The 18,562-nt window shown below is 26.7% G+C and overlaps 2 long non-coding RNA genes across 4 annotated transcripts in view; one reads left to right on the top strand and one right to left on the bottom strand.

The window, feature by feature from the left end:
* The window catches only part of LOC126301640 (uncharacterized), a 90,894-nt gene that overhangs the window by 60,205 nt on the left and 12,127 nt on the right, over positions 1 to 18,562 (bottom strand). Inside the window, exon 1 of one of the 2 annotated variants that reach the window (XR_007553069.1) lies at positions 14,940 to 15,079. The exons of the other annotated variant lie outside the window; for it this stretch is intronic. This is a non-coding gene — a long non-coding RNA (uncharacterized LOC126301640). Of the gene's footprint in view, positions 1 to 14,939; positions 15,080 to 18,562 lie in introns of those variants that run through there. 2 annotated transcript variants of the gene reach the window in all.
* LOC126301637 (uncharacterized) overlaps positions 14,323 to 18,562 on the top strand; it is a 319,704-nt gene continuing 315,464 nt past the window's right edge. For both annotated transcript variants that reach the window (XR_007553066.1, XR_007553064.1), the window contains exon 1: positions 14,323 to 14,806. This is a non-coding gene — a long non-coding RNA (uncharacterized LOC126301637). The remainder of the gene's footprint in view (positions 14,807 to 18,562) is intronic.

An 18,562-nucleotide genomic window follows, 5' to 3' on the forward strand; every position in this document is an offset into this window, starting at 1 on the left:
GTTATATTGATTAATATTAATTTATTTACTATTTTGACAGATTAATGTGTTGAATTTAGAATTCATTTATGTAGATTTTTTCTACAAATAGTATTGATACTTTATGATTCATTTATATTTATTTTGAATTTTCTTTTATTGGTTATTTGTGTTTTAATTAGTGTTGCCTTTTTAACTTTATTAGAGCGTAAGGTTTTAGGTTATATTCAGATTCGAAAGGGTCCAAATAAGGTAGGTTTTGTTGGAATTCCTCAGCCATTTAGAGATGCTATTAAGTTAATTTGTAAGGAGCAGCCAATTCCTATTATATCTAATTACCTACTTTATTATTTTTCCCCTGTTTTTAATTTAATGATATCTTTAGCCGTTTGAGTAATTTTTCCTTATTTAACTTATATGTGTTCTTTTTCTTATGGATTTTTATTTTTTTTATGTTGTACTAGATTAGGTGTTTATACTGTTATAATTGCTGGTTGATCTTCTAATTCAAATTATTCATTATTAGGTTCTCTTCGTTCTGTTGCTCAAACAATTTCTTATGAAGTTAGTTTATCTTTAATTTTATTGTCTTTAATTATTTTAATTGGTAGTTTTAATATGTCTGATTTTATAAACTATCAGCTTTATTGTTGATTTATTATTATTTCTTTTCCTTTAGCTTTAGCTTGTTTTGCTTCTTGCTTAGCTGAAACTAATCGTACTCCTTTTGATTTTGCTGAAGGGGAATCTGAGTTAGTTTCAGGATTTAATATTGAGTATGGTGCGGGTGGTTTTACTTTAATTTTTTTAGCTGAATATACTAGAATTGTCTTCATAAGAATGTTATTGGCTTTAATTTTTTTGGGCGGTGATTTTTATTCTTTTATATTTTTTATTAAGCTTGCTATTATATCTTTTGGTTTTATTTCGTTCGTGGAACATTACCACGGTTCCGTTATGATAAATTAATGTACTTAGCTTGAAAAAGTTTTTTACCTTTATCTTTGAATTTTTTTATTTTCTTTGTTGGTTTAAAGATTTTATTTATCTCATTTGTTTAGTGAAATTTTTTGAGAAAAGTTAATAGAAGAGTTAAACTTCTAATTTTATGTTTTCAAAACATATGCTTTTCCTAAGCTAATTAACTTTATTCCTTAATTAATTTATCTCATGCGTTTGCGACATGGACATTAATTAAGAAATATGTGAAGTAAATAATTGTTAAGATTTGACCTGTTATAATATAAGGTTCTTCAACAGGTCGTTTACCAATTCACGTTAGTAAGCATACAACAACTACTATAATTCAGAATAAAATTTGATTAATAGGGTAAAATTGAATGCCTCGGAATGGTGTTTTATTATAAAATGGTAAAATTATTAAGATTCTAATTGATAAAAATAATGCAATAACACCTCCTAACTTATTAGGGATAGATCGTAGAATTGCATATGCAAATAGGAAATATCATTCTGGTTGAATGTGAACTGGTGTTACTAATGGGTTGGCAGGTACAAAGTTATCTGGATCTCCTAATAGGTAAGGATTAATTAAACATAGTATAATTAATAATGATGTTATTATTACAAATGTAATAGAATCCTTAAAGGTAAAGTATGGATGGAATGGAATTTTTTCAATATCTCCATTTAGTCCAAGAGGATTATTAGATCCTGTTTGGTGAAGAAAAAATAAATGAATTGCTGCTATAGCAGCAATAATAAATGGTAATACAAAATGGAATGTGAAGATTCGATTTAATGTTGCATTATCAACAGCGAATCCTCCTCATACTCATTGGACTAAATCTGTTCCTAAGTATGGGATTGCTGATAATAAATTAGTAATTACTGTTGTACCTCAAAAAGATATTTGGCCTCAGGGTAAGACATATCCTATAAATGCAGTTGCTATAACTAAAAATAAAATCACTGTCCCAATTATTCAGGTATGTATATATATATAAGATCCATAGTAAATTCCCCGTCCTACATGTAAGTAAATACAAATAAAAAATATAGATGCTCCATTTGCGTGTAAGGTTCAGATAATTCAACCATTATTTACGTCTCGGCAGATGTGTACTACACTACTGAATGCTATTTCAATATTTGATGTATAATGTATAGCTAAAAATAGTCCAGTTACGATTTGAATTACCAAACATAACCCTAATAGGGATCCAAAATTTCATCAAAATGAAATATTTGTTGGGGCAGGTAAGTCAATTAAAGAATTATTAATAATTTTAATTAAAGGGTGTCTTAATCGTAAGGGTTTATTCATTAGTAATTATCTTATTTTACGAATAGGTCCCTGATTAATATTGGTGATTTTAACAACTGCTAGTAGTGCTAAAAATAAATGAATTATTATTATTATTGTAATAATGAATGTTGGTCTATTATATAATTTTTCTAAAGATATTGTTATTTCTTGATAATTGATTGAATTATCAATATTTATAGTTTCGGTGTTTTTGAAAAAGTCTATAAATATAGATATATCTAGAATAATTAATATTAATATGATAAATACTCACATTATTAATGTAATAATTATAGTGATTGATTTAGGCTGAAATATTTCGTTTGATGCAATTCTTGTAATGTAAATAAATAATACTAGTATACCACCAAGAAATGTTAAAAATAAAATATATGATAATCAATATCTTTCTATTATTGTTCCTGTTATTAATCCAACTAGGAAGGTTTGAAGGATAATAAAAAGCATTTTTGATATTGGGTGTCTTAATTTAATAAAATTAATATTTATTACATTTGATAATGATATAATTATTATTTTGATCATTTCAGGGGTTAGTTTATTTAAAATACCGGTTTTGGGGACCGATGATGGAAGCTTTTCCACCTCTAAAGTTTTAAAAGTGGGGGCTGGACTTATTTCCGGTTTACAAGACCGGCGTTTTTTTTAAACTATTAAAACGAATGTTTATATTCTCTATTTTTACTTCTTTATTGATTTATTTTGCTGGTGTTTATGTTTTTTCTTCTAAACGTAAACATTTATTAATGGTTCTTTTGAGATTAGAATATATTGTTCTTTCTTTATTTATGTTAGTTATTGTTTTTCTTATTGAGTTTGATTATGATTATTTTTTTCCTGTTATTTTTTTAGTTTTTTCTGTTTGTGAGGGTGCTTTAGGTCTTTCTATTTTAGTTTCAATAATTCGTTCTCATGGTAATGATTTTTTTAATTCTTTTGGTTTATCTTTATGTTAAAGTATTTATTTATAACTATTTTTTTGATCCCTCTTTGTTTATTAAATAATTGTTGATGGTTGGTTCATTCTTTAATGTTTCTGTCGGGTTTTGTTTTTATAATTTGTGTTTATTCATATGCTGATTTGAATATAATTAGATATTATTTTGGTATTGATTATTTTTCTTTTAGTTTAATTTTACTTAGTTTTTGGATTTGTTCTTTAATAATCACTGCTAGAGGTTCAGTTTATTTAAGTTCATATCATTGTAATTTTTTTGTTTTTATGGTTTTGATTTTAATAATTATGCTTTATTGTTCATTTGCTAGATTAAGTCTTCTTTCTTTTTATATATTTTTTTAGGCTAGATTAGTTCCTACTTAACTTTTAATTTTGGGTTGGGGTTATCAACCTGAGCGTTTGCAGGCTGGTGTTTATTTAATTTTTTATACTTTGGTTGCTAGATTACCTTTATTATTAGTTTTATTTAAGGTTTATGATTTTTCTAATACTTTATATTTTCCTTTATTAGTTGATTTTGGTTCTTATTATTTTATGTTTTATGTATTTATAATTTTGGCTTTTTTAGTTAAGATACCTATGTTTTTGGTTCATTTATGACTTCCTAAGGCTCATGTAGAGGCCCCTATTTCAGGTAGAATAATTCTTGCTGGTGTTTTATTAAAGTTAGGAGGTTATGGTATTTTTCGTGTTATAAAGTTTATTTCTTATTTGGGTTTAAAGTTTAATTATTTTTGATTGTCTTTAGGTTTATCTGGGGGTGTTATTGTAAGATTTATTTGTTTTCGTCAGGTTGATTTAAAGTCTTTAATTGCATATTCTTCTGTTGCTCATATAAGAATGGTTATTGGTGGATTGATGACTATGAATTGATGAGGTTGTGTAGGTTCTCTTTCTCTAATGGTTGGTCATGGTTTATGTTCTTCTGGTTTATTTTGTTTATCTAATATTATTTATGAACGTTTAGGTAGACGAAGATTATTAATTAACAAGGGTATAATTAATTTGATGCCAAGAATGGCTTTATGATGATTTCTTTTAAGATCATCAAATATGGCTGCTCCTCCTTCTTTAAATTTGGTAGGTGAAATTAGATTATTAAATAGAATTATATCTTGATCTTCTTTTAGATTCTTTGCTTTGATTTTTTTATCTTTTTTTAGAGCTGTTTATACTTTGTATATATATTCTTATTCTCAGCATTGGGAATTATTATTCTGGTGTTTATACTTGTTCTCTTGGTTATTTTCGTGAATATCATCTTTTACTTTTACATTGATTGCCTTTAAATATTCTCTGTTTAAAGGGTGAATATTTCTTTGTTTAGTTTGCTTAAGTATTTTAATTAAAAATATTGTTTTGTGGAATCAATGATATGAAGTTTTTCATCTTAGGCCGTGAATTTATTTTCTATTTGTTCTTTGAGTTTTTTTTCTTCGTTTATTTCGAGAACTATAATTTTTATTTTAGGTATTTATTATTTAATAATTGATTATAGAGTTTTTGTTGAGTGAGAGCTTTTCAATTTAAATGGTTCTATAGTTGTTATAACTTTAATTTTGGATTGAATATCTCTTATTTTTATATCTTTTGTTATATATATTTCTTCTTTGGTTATTTATTATAGAGAGGATTATATATCTGGTGAAAAGAATATAAATCGTTTTATTATTATTGTTTTAATATTTATTCTTTCTATAGGTTTTTTAATTATTAGTCCTAATTTAATTAGAATTTTATTAGGTTGAGATGGTTTAGGTTTAGTTTCTTATTGTTTAGTTATTTATTATCAAAATGTAAAATCTTATAGTGCTGGTATATTAACTGCACTTTCTAATCGTATTGGTGATGTTGCTATTTTAATTTCTATTGCATGAATGTCAAATTTTGGTGGTTGAAATTATATTTATTATTATGATTTTATTTCTAATTCTTTTGAAATAAAGCTCATTACTATATTAATTGTTTTAGCAGCTATAACTAAGAGAGCTCAGATTCCTTTCTCTTCATGACTTCCTGCTGCTATAGCAGCTCCTACTCCTGTTTCTGCTTTAGTTCATTCTTCTACTCTTGTTACTGCTGGTGTTTATTTATTAATTCGTTTTAGACCAATATTGGATACTTATAATTGTGGTTGATTTTTACTTTTAATTGGTTGTATAACTATATTTATGGCTGGATTGGGCGCTAATTTTGAGTTTGATTTAAAGAAGATTATTGCTCTTTCTACTTTAAGACAACTTGGTTTAATAATAAGAATTTTGGCTATAGGTTATCCAAAGCTTGCATTTTTTCATTTATTGGCTCATGCTTTATTTAAGGCATTATTATTTATATGTGCAGGTTCAATAATTCATAATTTGAAGGATTCTCAGGATATTCGTTTTATAGGATCAGTTGTTAATTTCATACCTTTAACTTCAGTTTGTTTTAATGTTTCTAGTTTATCTTTGTGTGGAATACCTTTTTTAGCGGGATTTTATTCAAAGGATTTAATTCTTGAGATGGTTTGTTTAAGATGAATTAATTGTTTAATTTTTTTTCTTTATTTTTTTTCTACTGGTTTAACTGCTTCTTATTCTTTTCGTTTGTTTTATTATTCAATATCTGGTGATAATAATTTTTATTCTAGATTTTCTTTTGATGATAAGGGTTATTATATTTCATTTGGAATAATTGGTCTATTGTTTGTTGCTGTTTTTGGTGGTAGTCTTTTATCTTGATTAATTTTTCCTATTCCTCATGTGATTGCTTTACCTTATTATTTAAAGTTTTTAACTATTACAGTTGTTATTTTAGGTGCTTATTTAGGTTATCTTATTTCTAATTTTGATTTTTCTCATAATTTATTTTCTTTAAGTATACTTTCTTTTGTTAGATTTGCTGGTTCTATATGATTTATACCTTTTCTTTCAACTAAGTTTATTAGATATATTCCTTTAAAAATAGGTTATTATTCATCTAAGTCATTTGATTATGGTTGAGGTGAATTACTTGGTGGTCAAGGTTTATATAGATTATTTATTTATTTAATTGGTTATATTCAAGGTTGATATGATTCTAATTTCAAGATTTATCTTTTAACTTTTATTTTTTGAATATTTATTTTGGTAATATAGTTTTTCGTTTACTTAAATAGCTTATAATTAGAGCGTGACACTGAAGATGTTAAGGAAGTATTTTTACTTTTAAGTATTTATAAATATAGATATATTATTTTTACAGTGAAAATGTAATGATTTATTTAAACTATATAAATTTTAGAAATTTTAACGGAGTTTAACCGCTAATATAAAAAGATAGCAGCTTTCATATTGGCTTTACATTTCCTTAATTGGAACTATTATAGTTCAATTATATTATTAACAGTAATACGCCTCTTTTTGGCTTCAATTAATAAGAATAAGGGTAGTACATACCAATCTTCCAGGTCGAAACTGACTGCAATATTTCGCTTCTTATTCTATTTAAGGTTGATTGATAATATCAATACTTTTTGAATGCAACCCAAATGTTATATTTAACTACAACCCTTTATTCTGCTCATTGTAATGCTCCTTGGTTTCATTCATGGTATAGTCCTCCTAATAGAACTAGAATAAAAAATATTGTTGATACTGTTCAGATTATAATGTCTGAAGTTTTAAAAATAATTACAATTGGTAGAATTAGTGCAATTTCTACATCAAAAATTAAAAAGATTACTGCGATTAGGAAGAATCGTATTGAGAATGGTATTCGTGCTGATCTTTTTGGATCAAACCCACATTCAAATGGTGAACTTTTTTCTCGATCATTAATTAATTTTTTTGATAGTGTTGTTGCCAGGATTATAACAATTATTGGAATAATAAATCTAATGAAAACTCTTGTTGATAGAATTAGAATTGTTTTTCTTGATTTATATCAAGCTTTCTGATTGGAAGTCAAATGTACTATTTATACTAGAAAAACAATTATCTACCTCATCAATAAATAGAGATATATAAGAATAATCATACTACGTCTACGAAGTGTCAGTATCATGCTGCTGCTTCAAATCCAAAGTGATGTCTTGGTGAAAATTGATTTATTGAGTGTCGAAGTAGACATGTTGATAAAAAGATTGTTCCAATAATTACGTGTAAACCATGGAATCCTGTTGCAACAAAGAATGTTGATCCATAAACTGCATCTGCAATGGTAAAAGGTGCTTCTCAATATTCATATGCTTGAAGTATTGTAAAGTATAGTCCTAATAACACTGTGAAGAATAATCCTTGTAGTGCTTGAGTATGATTAGATTCCATTAAACTATGATGTGCTCATGTTACTGTTACTCCTGATGCTAAAAGAATAGCTGTATTAAGTAATGGAATTTGTATAGGGTTAAAGGGTTGAATTCCTATTGGAGGTCATAGTATTCCTAGTTCAATTGTTGGTGCTAATCTTCTTCTAAAGAATGCTCAAAAAAAAGAAACGAAAAATAATACCTCTGATGCAATAAATAAAATTATTCCTCATCGTAATCCAATTGATACAAATCCTGTATGTAATCCTTGATATGTTCCTTCTCGTACTACATCTCGTCATCATTGAATTATAGTTAGTAGGGTAATTCCAAATCCAATTATGAATAAGTTAATATTAAATAGGTGGAATCATTTTGCTAGTCCTGATACTAGGACTATTGCTCCAATTGCTCCTGTTAATGGTCAAGGTCTATAGTCTACTAAGTGGAATGGGTGGTTTGAGTGAGTTGTTAACATAGGTTTAATATACTTCTCTAGAATATAGAGTTCTTAGAATTGAGAAAACATAGGCTTGAATTATTGCTACTGCTGATTCTAGAATTAATAGAAGTATTTGTCCAATAATTAGTAATGAGATTAAGTTTATTGCTATAGATGGTCCTGTGTTTCCTAATAAGGTTAATAATATGTGTCCTGCAATTATATTTGCTGCCAACCGTACTGCTAATGTACCTGGTCGAATAACATTACTAATTGTTTCAATTAGTACTATAAATGATATTAATGCAGGCGGTGTACCTTGTGGTACAAGGTGTGTAAATATATGATTAGTATGGTTAATTCATCCAAATAATATAAATCTTAGCCATATAGGTAGGGCAATTGCAAATGTTAATGCTAAATGTCTTGTTCTAGTAAAAATATAAGGGAATAATCCTATGAAATTGTTAAATAATATTATAATAAAAATTGAGATGAAAATGAATGTTGTTCCATTAAATGATTTTGGTCCAAGAAGTGTTTTAAATTCATTATGTAAGGTTAAATTTAGTTTATTTCAGATAATGTTAATTCGTGATGGTGTAAGTCAAAATAGTGATGGGATTAATAATAGTCCTAGAAATGTTCTAGTTCAATTTAATGATAAATTAAAGATGTTAGTTGATGGGTCAAATGTTGAGAATAGATTTGTTATCATTTTCAATTTAAGTTTTTTATTTCAATTGTTCCTTTTTCTGCTCTTTTAATAAGGTTAGGTTTAAATGAGAAGAAGTTTATTTGATTAAACAAGATTAATGTAGCTGAAAATATAATGAATAGTCAGAATCATATAAGAGGGGATATTTGAGGGATTTGGATATAATTTCCCCATCAGAAGTAGTCGTTAATTTACTATTATTTGGTTTAAGAGACCATTACTTACTTTCAGTCATCTGATGAATTTCAAGGTGTACTAATTTTTTTTAGTTACTTTAGATTGACACTCTAATGTTATTTATTTTAACTAACTCCTTAAATTATCTTAGATAATCACTTAATAAATAAATTTACTGATTTCATTCAATTACAATTGGTATATATCTGTGGTTTGCTCCACAGATTTCTGAGCATTGTCCAAAGAATAATCCAGGTCGATTTATTGTGAATGTTCCTTGATTTAACCGACCTGGCGTTGCATCAATTTTAACCCCTAATGCAGGAACTGCTCATGAGTGTAGAACATCTGATGCTCTTGTTAATACTCGTACTTCTGTATTTATTGGTAGGATTGTTCGGTTATCTACATCTAGTAGTCGGAATCCCTCATTTTCTAGGTCTTGTTCTGGTGTTATATAAGTGTCAAATTCTACGTCTATGAAGTCTGAATATTCATATCTTCAATATCATTGTCGTCCAATGGTTTAATTGTAATTATTGCATCTACTGAATCATCAAGTAAATATAATAGTCGTAATGATGGAAGGGCAATAAAAATTAATGTAATTGCTGGTAAAGCTGTTCAGATTGTTTCAATTAAATGTCCATGAAGTATATTACGGTTAGTATAGGCAATAAATAATATATAACTTAGGGCATAACCTACAATTACTGTAATTAATAATAATACGACCATAGTATGATCATGAAAGAATGATAATTGCTCCATTAATGGTGAAGCTCTATCTTGAAGAGATAAATTTGATCATGTTGCCATTAATAAATATTTTCTAATAAAAGGTCAAACCTTTATTTGTAGAGCTTAAATCTACTGCACTAATCTGCCATATTAGAATCTAGAGATTAATGGTAATTCTGAGTAACTATGTTCTGCAGGAGGGTTATTTTGTAGTCATTCTGTTGATCTTCTTATGTTAGCTCTAAATATAATTGCTCGGTTTGTAATCATTCTTTCTCATATAATTACAATGAATATAATGATTCCTACAATAGAAATTGTAGACCCAATTCTTGATACTACGTTTCATGATGTATATGCGTCTGGGTAGTCAGAGTATCGTCGAGGTATTCCTGCTAATCCTAGGAAGTGTTGAGGAAAGAATGTTAAATTTACTCCAATGAATATAATTGTAAATTGGATTTTTAATCATGTATTATTTATAGTTAATCCTGTAAATAGTGGATATCATTGAATGACACCTCCTATAATTGCAAATACTGCTCCTATAGATAATACATAATGAAAGTGGGCTACTACATAATATGTATCATGTAATACAATATCAAGTGATGAATTTGCTAATACTAATCCTGTTAATCCACCAATTGTAAATAGGAAAATAAATCCTAGAGCTCATAATAATGGTGGATTGAACTTGAATTTAGTTCCATATAATGTAGCTAATCATCTAAATACCTTAATTCCTGTAGGTACAGCAATAATTATTGTTGCTGATGTAAAATATGCTCGTGTGTCAACATCCATTCCTACTGTAAATATATGATGTGCTCATACAATAAATCCTGTTAATCCAATTGATAGTATAGCATAAATTATACCTAATGTTCCAAATGATTCAATTTTTCCTCTTTCTTGACATACAATATGTGAAATAATTCCGAACCCCGGTAGAATTAAAATATAAACTTCTGGGTGTCCAAAGAATCAAAATAGATGTTGATATAGAATTGGGTCACCCCCTCCTGCAGGGTCAAAGAATGATGTATTTAAATTTCGATCTGTTAATAATATAGTAATAGCTCCTGCTAAAACTGGAAGTGAAAGAAGGAGAAGTAATGCTGTAATAGCTACAGATCATACAAATAAAGGTGTTTGATCTAAAGTTATACTTTCTGATCGTATATTAATTGCTGTTGTAATGAAATTCACTGCACCAAGAATAGATGATACACCTGCTAAGTGCAGTGAAAAAATAGCTAGATCTACAGATGCACCCCCGTGTGCAATAGCTCCTGCTAGAGGAGGGTAAACTGTTCATCCTGTACCAGCACCATTATCTACTATAGAAGATGTAAGAAGAAGGGTTAGTGAAGGTGGTAGTAATCAAAAACTTATATTATTTATTCGTGGAAATGCTATATCTGGTGCACCAATTATTAGTGGAACAAGTCAATTACCAAATCCACCAACTATAATAGGTATTACTATAAAGAAAATTATTACGAATGCGTGAGCTGTAATAATAACATTATAAATCTGGTCATCCCCAATTAGAGATCCGGGTTGGCCAAGTTCAGCACGAATAAGTATTCTTATTGATGTTCCTACTATTCCTGCTCATGCTCCAAATATGAAGTATAAAGTACCAATGTCCTTATGGTTTGTTGAGAATAATCATTTTTGCGGTAAGATGGCTGAATTTTAGGTGGTAGACTGTAAATCTACTTATGAGATGTTTTCTCTCTTATCATATTTAGGTCTTATATTCAATTATGATTCTAGACTGCAATTCTAGAGGTGTAAAATTTTACTAAGGCCTAAAAGATTATTCTTTTAATTATAACTTTGAAGGTTATTAGTTTGATTAACTTAAGTCCTTAGTATAATGAAATTAAGGTTGATGTTGAAATCAATCCTATTGTTGAAATTATTACTGTTATAGGAAGAATGATTCTTGATTTTTGGGACTTTATCTTTATAGATCACGAATTTTCTGTGTATGACATAATTAGAGCTGAGAATCTAATACGTATATAGTAGTAGAGTGTAATTGTAGTAAATACAACTATAATAGTTATAATAGTTGTTATATTGTTTTCTATTAATGATTGTATTACAATTCATTTTGGTAAGAATCCAAGGAATGGTGGTAGTCCACCTAAAGATAATAAAGATAAGAATATTATGAATTTAATTTCGGTTTTTATATTTCTGGCTGAATAAATTTGATTTATGAAAAATAAATTTATTTGCTTAAATAATAAAACTATAATTAATCTTAATAGTGAGTAAATAATGAAGTATAGTTCTCAGATGTTTTCTCTGACTGTTAATGATCTAATTATTCAACCTAGATGTCTGATTGATGAATATGCTAAAAGTTGTCGTAAGGATGTTTGATTTAAACCTCCTATTGCCCCAATAATAATTCTTAAGATAATAATTGTTCAAATAAAAGTTCTTAATTGAATACAATAAGATAAGACCATTATTGGGGCGATTTTTTGTCATGTTATTAATGTTAAACAATTATTTCATCTTGATGCTCCTATAACTTCTGGAAATCAGAAATGGAAAGGTGCAGCTCCAATCTTTAATAATAGTCTAGATCTAATTATTATTGATGGGATAAATTCTGTTTCCCATCCCATGGGATATTTTATTTGAATCAGCAAAATTGAAAATAATAATATTGTCGATGCTATTGCTTGGACAATAAAATATTTAATTGATGATTCATTTATTATTATATTTTTATTTCTTGTTAGGAGCGGAATAAATGAAAGTAAGTTGATCTCAAGTCCTATTCAAACCCCAAATCAGGAATTTGATGAAATGGACAGGATCGTTCCTATCATTAATGTTGATAGGAAGAGAAGTTTTGTAGAGTTGTTGGTCATTAAAAAGGAGAGGATTGATACCTCTATAAATGGGGTATGAACCCATTAGCTTGTTTAGCTTACCTTTTTACATTAAGGTGTATGATGCACGTTAGTTTTTGATACTAAAGAAGGTAGTTTAATTCTATCTTATGTAATTTTAATGAAGGTAATTTTATTTACTTTATTTACCCTATCAAGGTAACCCTTTAATCAGGCACTTCATTTATTTAATATATAAATCGAAAGTTTTTTTTTGAAATTCTTTTATGTATTATTTTGTTTAATTACGATTAATTTATCCTGCTCATTTTATTTATTTTATATATATATATAATAAATAATTTATATTAATATATTACATTTAATTGAAATTAAAGTATTATAAGTTCATCTTACCATTATCAATTGATTATTTTAATGCAATTATTTACCTAGGATTATAGCTACTTATGTTTTTAGCTTAAAATATGTTATTATAATATAATATATATAATAATATGTAATTTAATATTTAATATTATTATATTTGGATATAATAAATAAAATTATTAATTTAAATATAAAATATTATAATTAATATAAATAATTATATTAATTATAATAATATAATTATGTAAATTATCTATAATTAGATTATTTAACTAATATATATGAAAGTTAACTTAATATAAAAAAAGAATTCATATTAATAACATATTATATTAAATTACATAATTGTATAAAATATATTTATTATATTATTTAATCTTTCTTTATTTATTAGTGAAAAGAAAGATTAAATAAGAAAGAATATAATACATTTATTGCTATACATGTTCCATATTAATCTTTAATTATATATAATAGAGAAGTTGTTGTGGTCATACATAGGGGCGTTTCTTTTTTTTTTTTTGTTAATGTTTGTGGTTTTTTTCTTTTTTTTCTTGAAATATTTGAATCTTTTATTTTTTCCTGAATTAATAGATTTAAAATTTTCTTATTTTTTATTTTTAAAAGTTTTATTCTTGCTTGTTTATTCACTTTTTCTTTGTATTATATGTAAGTTTTGTTAGACTAAATGTTCTTTTTGCAGTAATTTATTTAATTATCAAGTGATTTTGGACTTAGCAATTGATTTAGTATCGGCATAATTCGTGCCAGCAGCCGCGGTTATACGATTGATACAAGTGAATATTATTGGTTAAAACAGTTGTTTATATTATTAGGGTTGAAATATAAATTTGTAAGGTGAAATGTTAAAATTTATTTGTGGCCCTTTTTATGAATCTGTGAAATTTAAATAATAAACTAGGATTAGATACCCTATTATTTTAAATGTTAATTATATTTACCAGGGTACTATTAGTTAAGGTCTTTAAACCCAAAGAATTTGGCGGTATCTCATTCCATTCAGAGGAACCTACCCCATGATTGATAATACACGATTTACTCTACTTAATTTATTTGTTTGTATATCTCCGTTATCAGAGAATCTTTTTAGAGTTATAATTCTCAAGATTTATAATTATAAAATATTTCAGGTCAAGGTGCAGCTTATAGTTAAGAGGAGGTGGGTTACAATAGATTTTTGTTTATAACGGATTTGATAGTGAAATACTGTTAATGAAGGTGGATTTGATAGTAATTTAATTTATTTAATTTAACTGATATTGGCTCTGAGATGTGTACACATCGCCCGTCGCTCTCATTATTGATTATTCTATTTTATTTTAAAGTAGCTTCAATTTAGATGAGATAAGTCGTAACATAGTAGATGTACTGGAAAGTGTATCTAGGAAGAGTTTCAAGATATAACTTATTAGTAAAGTGTTTCATATACACTGAAAATTTTTCTGTGCAAATCAGGATATCTTGATTATTTATTTTATTATATTTATTTTTTGTTTATTTAATTATTTAATATAAATAATTTTATTGTATTTTTGTCTTATTATATTTTATAGAATTGATTTTTTAAATTATAGTTTATTGGTAATGTAAGTGTTTTATGAAATATTATTTTAAATTTTTTTAAGTAGATTTTATTTATTGTACCTTTTGTATCAGGGTTTATCAAAATTTTAGTATTTATTTTACTTGTCTCGATTTGGGTTGATTTATAAATAATTTATAGTTAATGTATCATAATTATTATTAAATTATTTATAGAAATGAGATGTTAATCGTTTCCCAAGATATCTAGTTTCTTAAGAAAAAATTTAATTTTTTAAAGTTATTTGTTTTTATTTAATTTTTTAAGTAAAAATATTAACTTATTTATTCTTTAAGGGATAAGCTTTGAAGTTAATAACCTATAATTTATTTTATAGAAATATAATAGTAAGCTTTAAACCAGCTATCTTTAAGGTTACGTTTTAGTTCATTATTTTTTATTTTGATTTTATAAATATTTTAGGTTTTTTATTAAGATTATTAATTTAATTTTAAAATTTTTGTAATAATGATAGAATTAGTAAATTTATTTGTATTAAATTTTTACCTTGTGAACTTATTATAAGGAACTAGGCAAAATTGATTTCCGCCTGTTTATCAAAAACATGTCCTCTTGTTTATATTTTGAGGTCTGGCCTGCTCACTGAGCGTATTTTTAAAGAGCCGCGGTATTTTGACCGTGCAAAGGTAGCATAATCATTAGTCTCTTAATTAGGGCTGGAATGAATGGCTTGACGAGAAATCAACTGTCTCTTAATAAATTTTTGAATTTAACTTTTGAGTCAAAAGGCTTAAATTCTTCTTTAGGACGAGAAGACCCTATAGAGCTTGACATTTTACTTTTATATAGTTTTTTGTTTGTCTTTCTATATTTAATGATGATGTTTTGTTGGGGTGACATGAAGAATAGATAAACTCTTCATTATTATATCATTTATTTATGTTTGTTATTTTGATCCATAATTTATGATCATAAGATTAAGTTACCTTAGGGATAACAGCGTAATTGTTTTTGAGAGCTCATATCGACAAAGCAGATTGCGACCTCGATGTTGGATTAAGAAAAATTTTGGGTGCAGGAGCCCAATGATTAGGTCTGTCCGACCTTTAAATTCTTACATGATCTGAGTTCAGACCGGCGTGAGCCAGGTCGGTTTCTATCCTAAGATTGTTAATCCATATTAGTACGAAAGGACCATATGAGTAAAATATTTTTTGTTATATTGATTAATATTAATTTATTTACTATTTTGACAGATTAATGTGTTGAATTTAGAATTCATTTATGTAGATTTTTTCTACAAATAGTATTGATACTTTACGACTTATTTATATTTATTTTGAATTTTCTTTTATTGGTTATTTGTGTTTTAATTAGTGTTGCCTTTTTAACTTTATTAGAGCGTAAGGTTTTAGGTTATATTCAGATTCGAAAGGATCCAAATAAGGTAGGTTTTGTTGGAATTCCTCAGCCATTTAGAGATTCTATTAAGTTAATTTGTAAGGAGCAGCCAATTCCTATTATATCTAATTACCTACTTTATTATTTTTCCCCTGTTTTTAATTTAATGATTTCTTTAGCCGTTTGAGTAATTTTTCCTTATTTAACTTATATGTGTTCTTTTTCTTATGGATTTTTATTTTTTTTATGTTGTACTAGATTAGGTGTTTATACTGTTATAATTGCTGGTTGATCTTCTAATTCAAATTATTCATTATTAGGTTCTCTTCGTTCTGTTGCTCAAACAATTTCTTATGAAGTTAGTTTAGCTTTAATTTTATTGTCTTTAATTATTTTAATTGGTAGTTTTAATATGTTTGATTTTATAAACTATCAGCTTTAATGTTGATTTATTATTATTTCTTTTCCTTTAGCTTTAGCTTGTTTTGCTTCTTGCTTAGCTGAAACTAATCGTACTCCTTTTGATTTTGCTGAAGGGGAATCTGAGTTAGTTTCAGGATTTAATATTGAGTATGGTGCGGGTGGTTTTACTTTAATTTTTTTAGCTGAATATACTAGAATTGTCTTCATAAGAATGTTATTGACTTTAATTTTTTTGGGCGGTGATTTTTATTCTTTTATATTTTTTATTAAGCTTGCTATAATATCTTTTGGTTTTATTTGGGTTCGTGGAACATTACCACGGTTCCGTTATGATAAATTAATGTACTTAGCTTGAAAAAGTTTTTTACCTTTATCTTTGAATTTTTTTATTTTCTTTGTTGGTTTAAAGATTTTATTTATCTCATTTGTTTAGTGAAATTTTTTGAGAAAAGTTAATAGAAGAGTTAAACTTCTAATTTTAAGTTTTCAAAACATATGCTTTTCCTAAGCTAATTAACTTTATTCCTTAATTAATTTATCTCATGCGTTTGCGACATGGACATTAATTAAGAAATATGTGAAGTAAATAATTGTTAAGATTTGACCTGTTATAATATAAGGTTCTTCAACAGGTCGTTTACCAATTCACGTTAGTAAGCATACAACAACTACTATAATTCAGAATAAAATTTGATTAATAGGGTAAAATTGAATGCCTCGGAATGGTGTTTTATTATAAAATGGTAAAATTATTAAGATTCTAATTGATAAAAATAATGCAATAACACCTCCTAACTTATTAGGGATAGATCGTAGAATTGCATATGCAAATAGGAAATATCATTCTGGTTGAATGTGAACTGGTGTTACTAATGGGTTGGCAGGTACAAAGTTATCTGGATCTCCTAATAGGTAAGGATTAATTAAACATAGTATAATTAATAATGATGTTATTATTACAAATGTAATAGAATCCTTAAAGGTAAAGTATGGATGGAATGGAATTTTTTCAATATCTCCATTTAGTCCAAGAGGATTATTAGATCCTGTTTGGTGAAGAAAAAATAAATGAATTGCTGCTATAGCAGCAATAATAAATGGTAATACAAAATGGAATGTGAAGAATCGATTTAATGTTGCATTATCAACAGCGAATCCTCCTCATACTCATTGGACTAAATCTGTTCCTAAGTATGGGATTGCTGATAATAAATTAGTAATTACTGTTGCACCTCAAAAAGATATTTGGCCTCAGGGTAAGACATATCCTATAAATGCAGTTGCTATAACTAAAAATAAAATCACTGTACCAATTATTCAGGTATGTATATATATATAAGATCCATAGTAAATTCCCCGTCCTACATGTAAGTAAATACAAATAAAAAATATAGATGCTCCATTTGCGTGTAAGGTTTGGATAATTCAACCATTATTTACGTCTCGGCAGATGTGTACTACACTACTGAATGCTATTTCAATATTTGATGTATAATGTATAGCTAAAAATAGTCCAGTTACGATTTGAATTACCAAACATAACCCTAATAGGGATCCAAAATTTCATGAAAATGAAATATTTGTTGGGGCAGGTAAGTCAATTAAAGAGTTATTAATAATTTTAATTAAAGGATGTCTTAATCGTAAGGGTTTATTCATTAGTAATTATCTTATTTTACGAATAGGTCCCTGATTAATATTGGTGATTTTAACAACTGCTAGTAGTGCTAAAAATAAATGAATTATTATTATTATTGTAATAATGAATGTTGGTCTATTATATAATTTTTCTAAAGATATTGTTATTTCTTGATAATTGATTGAATTATCAATATTTATAGTTTCGGTGTTTTTGAAAATGTCTATAAATATAGATATATCTAGAATAATTAATATTAATATGATAAATACTCACATTATTAATGTAATAATTATAGTGATTGATTTAGGCTGAAATATTTCGTTTGATGCAATTCTTGTAATGTAAATAAATAATACTAGTATACCACCAAGAAATGTTAAAAATAAAATATATGATAATCAATATCTTTCTATTATTGCTCCTGTTATTAATCCAACTAGGAAGGTTTGAAGGATAATAAAAAGCATTATTGATATTGGGTGTCTTAATTTAATAAAATTAATATTTATTACATTTGATAATGATATAATTATTATTTTGATCATTTCAGTGGTTAGTTTATTTAAAATACCGGTTTTGGGGACCGATGATGGAAGCTTTTCCACCTCTGAAGTTTTAAAAGTGGGGGCTGGACTTATTTCCGGTTTACAAGACCGGTGTTTCTTTTAAACTATTAAAACTAATGTTTATATTCTCTATTTTT

Source organism: Schistocerca gregaria, unplaced genomic scaffold (genome assembly GCF_023897955.1).
Source record: "Schistocerca gregaria isolate iqSchGreg1 unplaced genomic scaffold, iqSchGreg1.2 ptg000077l, whole genome shotgun sequence".
In the NCBI taxonomy this organism is placed as follows: domain Eukaryota; kingdom Metazoa; phylum Arthropoda; class Insecta; order Orthoptera; family Acrididae; genus Schistocerca; species Schistocerca gregaria.